The following is a 6,862-nucleotide window of genomic DNA, read 5'->3' on the forward strand; positions in this document are numbered from 1 at the left end:
CTCTTAATCATTATTACTTAGCACAGGAGTCACTTTTGGCCTAGACAGCTGGTTCCTGAAATTGTTTTTTTATTCTTATTAGTAAACTTACACTTAAATTAATTTTTAAGATAAAATGGCTAGCGATAATAACAAACAGCAACAACAACCCTACAGAATTAAGTTTATGAACTACTTCCACATAAGTTTTGTGTCCAGACATTTTAGTCTGGTTCCAGTATAGATGCTTGGCTGGGTTTTTTGATCTTCAGAGTATTTACTGATGAGATTAAAGACCACAGATGTCCCTCAAAAAGCCTCAATACATGTTACTTTAATGTAAAGTTAAAGATAAATTTTACATCTGAAAGCAATTTGGAGATGTTAAGTTTCATCCCGTGGAAGCCAGCAGTGATCATTGTTTGGGCTACAGAAAGACTTTGGGGATTCCTATTTTATTCCACACTGCTAAAGACAAATAGCTCTTTCAGTTTGAAAGTTCTGCAGTTGTTGCTATTCTGTCCTCCGAAAAGGTGTCTAGAAATTCGTATGTAAATTTCCTGATGTGTGATAAGGTATACATGACGCTACAGGTCTTTCTACCCTAAAGAGTTCGTCCGGGGAGCAACAGTATATTCACATGCATGTGCCTGAGAGGAAGGATGAGTGGAGAATCGCAAGCCAGTAAATCGTTAGTTAAGACAGCAGAGTGGCTCTTCTTTAGTTGCTAGTAAATGAATTTTTTTAAAAGACAGGCATGCACACACACAGGAAGTTCCATCCATAAAAGAAAATATAGGCTTCATTAAAACATGCATACAGAATCCCAGCTCAACCCCATATATCATTTCTAGAAGGGAGCGGTACTGTCTTGTCACAGTGGGTTCCACATCGGCAGTCCACAGGTGGTCTAGAGGCTGCTAAGCATCCTAGAAAGAAGAAATGTAGGGAGCAATTTGTGTGCGTGCTTTCCACGTGTCCAGAGTGTGGTGTATGATACATGACGGAAAAGCACTGTGTTCTTAATGAGCAGGGTGTTCTTGGAGGTCACTCAGCACCACGCTGACCTCACCGTCAAGTGTTCTCAGCTGCCTGTCCTTTAGCAGGGGCCAGTTCATTCCAGCTGATCTCCTTTTTATTTTTATATCATACTTGCAGTTTTCATGGTAGAGTAACATATGCCTTTCCTCTGACGTTTAAAGAGAAGAAACAAACATCTAAATATAACTAATCAGAAGTCAGAGTTAATAAGTACACTGTTCTTACAAAGAGGAATGAGCTCCTTGTGGAGGAGGTAAAGAGCTGTCTTCCTATGAAGATGAGGAGCTGCCTTTACAAAACGACAGAGTTGGACACACTGTCAGTGGCGGTCACTGCCCCGTGCCTGCTGGCAGGTTGTCCCCCGGCCGCAGCCCTGGAACGGACTCCGCGGCTGCAGAAGGCCCAGGAGGCAGCCACGCCCCACCTCATGTCAGTGCAGTCACGTGTTTAGAGGGCAAGTGCTTTTCAAAACTACAGCTTTTTGGCCCCACTTCCAGAGATCCTGATTCATCAGCTCCACAGTTTGCTGATTATCTGTATTTAGGAACCACCAGCATCAAGAATTGCTGCTCATTCTGCAGCCTCTCAGAATATCCTCACATTAAGTTAGCTCCCCAGGAAATTGCATACTGATCCTTCCAACTTTACATTACACTTGGACTAAGAATGCTTTTCGTTGAACTATGATTTAATGTCTCATTCTGTGCTTTCATTTATTTTTAATTTATGTGTTCAGCTGTGCTAGGTCTTTGTTGCCCTAGGTGCAGTGAGCAGGGCTGACCCTCACTGCGGTGTGCAGGCCTCTCATTGTAGTCGCTTCCCTTGTTTTCGCTAACTGTAGCACATGGGCTCCAGGGCACAGGCTCAGTGGCCGTGGAACGCAGGCTTAGTTGCTCGGCAGCATGTGAAGATATTCCCGGACCAGGAATCGAACCCGTGTCTCCTATATTAACAGGCAGATTCTTTACCACTGAGACACCAGGGAAGCTCTTCTATGCTTTAAACTATCGGTTAAATTAAGAAAGAACACAACGAAGAAAGTTTCTTTCTTGTGTAGAGTGGAGACATTATTCAATCTCTAACGTGTAGAAAAGATTCACTATCTGGTTTCCTAGAGTCAGTTGTGATAAGCATTCCAATTCATAGTGTTAGCCTTAACTACAATAAAAAATACTACTACTACTTAGGGTGGATGTTTCTAGTTTCCCTGACCTTTCTACTGATTTCTGCATTTGCCTTAGTAATTCTCTTATTATGTGCCTTTAATTGTCTGTTTCCTCAAAAGTATTTTTACAAGTAGATTATTGCTATAAGTAACAAATTAATGAAAAATGTTTCTTCTGCGTCTCCTAGGAAGATTCCAGGTGATTATAATTTGTTGTATAAGAGCAGAAACTACTGTAGTACAGTTGGAGCTTGTCTGTGGGTTATACTTTCTGCCTCAAGCAACTTTATCAGGTTTGGATGAAGAAAAAATAGGATAAATGTGTTGTGTGTTTGTGTAAAAGTGTGTAAATGTCTGATGTGTGTATGATAGTTCAGCTGCCTCTGACAGTCATATTATCTCATCATCTTTCAGGGCCTGTGTGGCTAAATATCAGTCAGACTTAAATTTGTATATACATATACAAGGGTACTAAAATTCTTGCCTGAAGTCATCATCAGGCTGAAGGCTAACAGTTTTGAGAATCTGCAGGGTAGCATCTAAATACTGAAGAGACCACATCATTAATTCACTTGTTCTTTCAGTCAACAAAGATCGACTAAATGCCTGTGTTTTAGGAGACAGTGTTAGGACTCCTGTCCCTGTTTCTAAGTTGCCTACAGTGTGTAGAAGAGATGTAACTCTGTAATACAGGACATGATGTTTATTGATAATATTCCCCCAAAAAGGGTGTGGGGCAGGAGAGCAGAGAGGACCTCTGTTGGGTCCAGGTCTGCGGCAGGTCAGTGAACAGCTCAGTGTATTCTGCCCAGGAGGCCAGAGCCTGGAGTCTCATCCCCCTGGATAGGAGGAGAAGCTGAAAGGACAGCAAAGTGCACCGTTTGTTATTTGTGTCCGAGTGGAGACGCTGCAGAACCAGACTCCCCCACTGGAATTATAGCCTTACCTTCTATCAGATAGATGCCAAGTCAAAGCTATATATAATTAGTTGTAATAAACTTTTTGAAGCAAAGACGGAAGACAAAAATGGACATAAAACGCGCAGATCTGTCACAAAGATAAAAAGGGGCTTGTTGGGACGCTCTCACACACTCTCCAGCTGAAGCCTTCAGTTCTGTTTTGTGTTGTACACGCCTCTGTGTCGACAGCCCCTTGCACTCTCAGTGTCTTTTTCTTTTCATATATATCGTCTTTCAAAATCTGCACCTATTTTAAAGTCTGACACTCATAACCCAACTGTATGTGAATTGCTGGCGTTGTCTTTCACGTTGGCCTCGGAACAGTTTTCTGAGTTAGCTTTCACTTTCCCATAAAACGAGATGAACAGAGTTTGCCAAAAAGTTGGAGGGAAAAGGCCTTTAGCAGTTATGCTTCAAATACATCGTTAGATGTGGGGAGTTCATGTCTCAGTCGTCTCCATAAACGCTGCAGCTTGGTTTCAAGATGCTGTCGCCACCTTCCCTCCACAGGAATTCATGGGGCACCTGTAGGGTGAGGGGCCAGACCTGAGGCGGGTGCAGGAAGGGCACTGTGGCTAGGGAAACACACAGGAGGAGAGCCGCAGGCCTGCCTTCTGCGTGGACCAGAGATTCTGGAAGACAGCAGAACACATAAGGTGTCGTGAATTCTAGAAAAGCCTCATCTACAAAGCAGAGTGGGGGCAGAGAGGTAGAGGCAAGCAGCTCTGCCGAGGGCGATGAGAACACCTCTCTCGGAAGAAAGGACGCTGGAGCTGTTTTGAACAGTGGGTTCTCCAGGTCAGCCCTCCTCAACCTTCTCCATCGAAACGAGAAAGACATGCCACTCGTCTAATCCTGTATGATACCCTCATGTGGGCACAACCAGATTCTGGTAGAAACATAACATTTTGTAGGGACATAAGGTGTATGAAGCCATAGGAGCTCTTTCTTTTATTGCTACCTATCAAAGATTTTTGTGCTGGAAGAAGCATAAGCTGGAATCAAGATTGCCAGGAGAAATATCAATAACCTCAGATACACACCACCCTTATGGCAGAAAGTGAAGAGGAACTAAAAAACCTCTTGATGAAAGTGAAAGAGGAGAGTGAAAAAGTTGGCTTAAAGCTCAACATTCAGAAAACGAAGATCATGGCATCCAGTCCCATCACTTCATGGGAAATAGATGGGGAAACAGTGGAAACAGTGTCAGACTTTATTTTGGGGGGCTCCAAAATCACTGCAGATGGTGACTGCAGCCATGAAATTAAAAGACGCTTACTCCTTGGAAGGAAAGTTATGACCAACCTAGATAGCATATTCAAAAGCAGAGACATTACTTTGCCAACAAAGGTCCGTCTAGTCAAAGCTATGCTTTTTCAGTAGTCGTGTATGGATGTGAGAGTTGGACTATAAAGAAAGCTGAGTGCCGAATAATTGATGCTTTTGAAGTGTGGTGTTGGAGAAGACTCTTGAGAGTCCCTTGGACTGCAAGGAGATCCAACCAGTCCATCCTGAAGGAGATCAGCCCTGGATGTTCTTTGGAAGGACTGATGCTAAAGCTGAAACTCCAGTACTTTGGCCACCTCATGCGAAGAGCTGACTCATTGGAAAAGACTCTGATGCTGGGAGGGGTTGGGGGCAGGAGGAGAAGGGGACGACAGAGGATGAGATGGCTAGATGGCATCACCGACTCGATGGATGTGAGTTTGAGTGAACTCGGGAGTTGGTGATGGACAGGGAGGCCTGGCGTGCTACAGTCCGTGGGGTTGCAAAGAGTCAGACACGACTGAGCAACTGAACTGATCAAAGATTTTTTAAAGGATGTGATTAATGAAATTATTAAGTCTGAAATTAATAGCCATTATATATATAAAGAAAAAAGATAAATATGACTTTTTAATTTTTTTCTTTAATATTTTACTTTATCTTTTCTCCTTCAGAGTTTTACTCAATGGATAATACTAACTAGGCAATCATTTATGTGTAATTATGATTAACACCATGTCCTGGATCATTGAATTCTCTCAATATTTTTGTATAATAGTTATGATGATTCCTATGTCATATAATTAGGTAATTGAGGCATGAAAGTGAAACAGAAAGTCGCTCAGTTGTGTCCAGCTCTTTGCAACCCCATGGTCTATACAGTCCATGGAACTCTCCAGGCCAGAATAGTGAAGTGGGTAACCTTTCCCTTCTCCAGGGATCTTCCCAACCCAGGGATCGAACCCAGGTCTCCTGCACTGCAGGCGGATTCTTTAATAGCTGAGCCACAAGGGAAGCCCGATTGAGGCATAGAGAAGTTAAATATTTTGCCCAGTGTCATTAAGCTAATAGAATGGCTGGGATTCTAAACCCATGCAGATAGGAACTATACCCATGATCTTAACTCCCGTGGTATAAAATTACAATCCTTCCATGAGTAGCAAAGATCTAGATGGATAGAAGAATTTTTGGCAATAAATTCCTTAGGGAAATTGGGCAGGTAAGGCAAGGGAGAAGATAGACTTTTAAGAAAGGTTTTATATTTTTGCTACTTGAATTAAGACAAAAAAATACTTTTGTAAGAGTGATAAAAATGAAAAAAATTTAGTCATGGAATTTCAAAACCTTTAATGTGTTGTTATCAGTATCACTGGAAATGTTACTAGGATTCGGTTACTGGAAGTAACGTGTGTCTCTTGGCCAAAGTGCTGACAGTGTGCTGTGTGTCTGCACGAGGAGGACCACTGTCCATGCTCTTCACCTTCACAAGAAGAAGGAAGCTTCCCTCCTCCTCATTAATGTTGTGTCTGTCAGTAACTATCAGTAGAAGTCTCGGGCAACGATACAACTGCTGCTCATGCTGAGTCACACAGCAAAGATGAGACGGGGCTTGGGTTACCTCCCCTCCCCAGGGTGTCAGCGGGGACCCTCCCCCTGGGACCCAGTCCACAGAGCACATCAGAATGTCACGTGGTGAGACACGTTAGGACCGGGCTAACCTTCAGTTCTCTTCATTTGCTTTTTGAGGAAGTTAGTCACAAACCCACATACCTTATTATTAGCAATAACTTCCCAACAAGTTTTGCAGCTGACCCGGGCACACCAGCGTGTGCCACTGAACCCCATCTTTGCACACACCGCTCCAGGTCACAGAAAGGGAGAGATGTATTCCAGGCAGAGGGAACAGTGCAAAGATAAAGAGGTGTGTAAAGCATATGATGTACTCCAGGAAAGCAGGAAGGGTTAGAACTTCCAGTATAGGGGATGGGCAGGGCAAGAAGATTAGACTGGAAAACAGATTCAGACTCGGCTCCAAAGGGCCTTGAAACTGTTTTTCCGTGCTGTGTGACCTGGGCCAGACTGGAAGGGCCTTAGTTCTCCTGACCTTAACATGCAGCCCATACTGCCTTCTTCCCCAGCCTGTCAGCATGAAATAAGAAATGTTTGCAAAGGTCTGGGGCAGAGCTGCACACAGCAAATGTTGGTGCAACACATCCCACTGTTTTCCTGGCCTTCCTGCCCAGATGAAGGGACGCGGACTTTATCCTGTAATGGAAAGCCTTCAGGCATCACAGGGACAAGAGCCACCTCTGTGATCAGAATGGTTGTCTTCGTTTCGAGGCAGCAATGTGCCCAGGCGACTTGGAGAGAGGCAGGACTGCAGGGGGGCAGTATCCCGCGTTACTTACTTTCAGTAAGCTTTGCTCATAGGCTACTTCTCAGCTCCTTAAAT

The 6,862-nt window shown here is 43.6% G+C and overlaps 1 protein-coding gene across 2 annotated transcripts in view; it reads left to right on the forward strand.

Moving 5' to 3' along the window:
* SEC24D (SEC24 homolog D, COPII coat complex component) overlaps positions 1 to 6,862 on the forward strand; it is a 116,273-nt gene that overhangs the window by 89,131 nt on the left and 20,280 nt on the right. The gene's annotated exons all lie outside the window — the stretch shown is intronic.

Source organism: Ovis canadensis, chromosome 6 (assembly GCF_042477335.2).
Source record: "Ovis canadensis isolate MfBH-ARS-UI-01 breed Bighorn chromosome 6, ARS-UI_OviCan_v2, whole genome shotgun sequence".
In the NCBI taxonomy this organism is placed as follows: domain Eukaryota; kingdom Metazoa; phylum Chordata; class Mammalia; order Artiodactyla; family Bovidae; genus Ovis; species Ovis canadensis.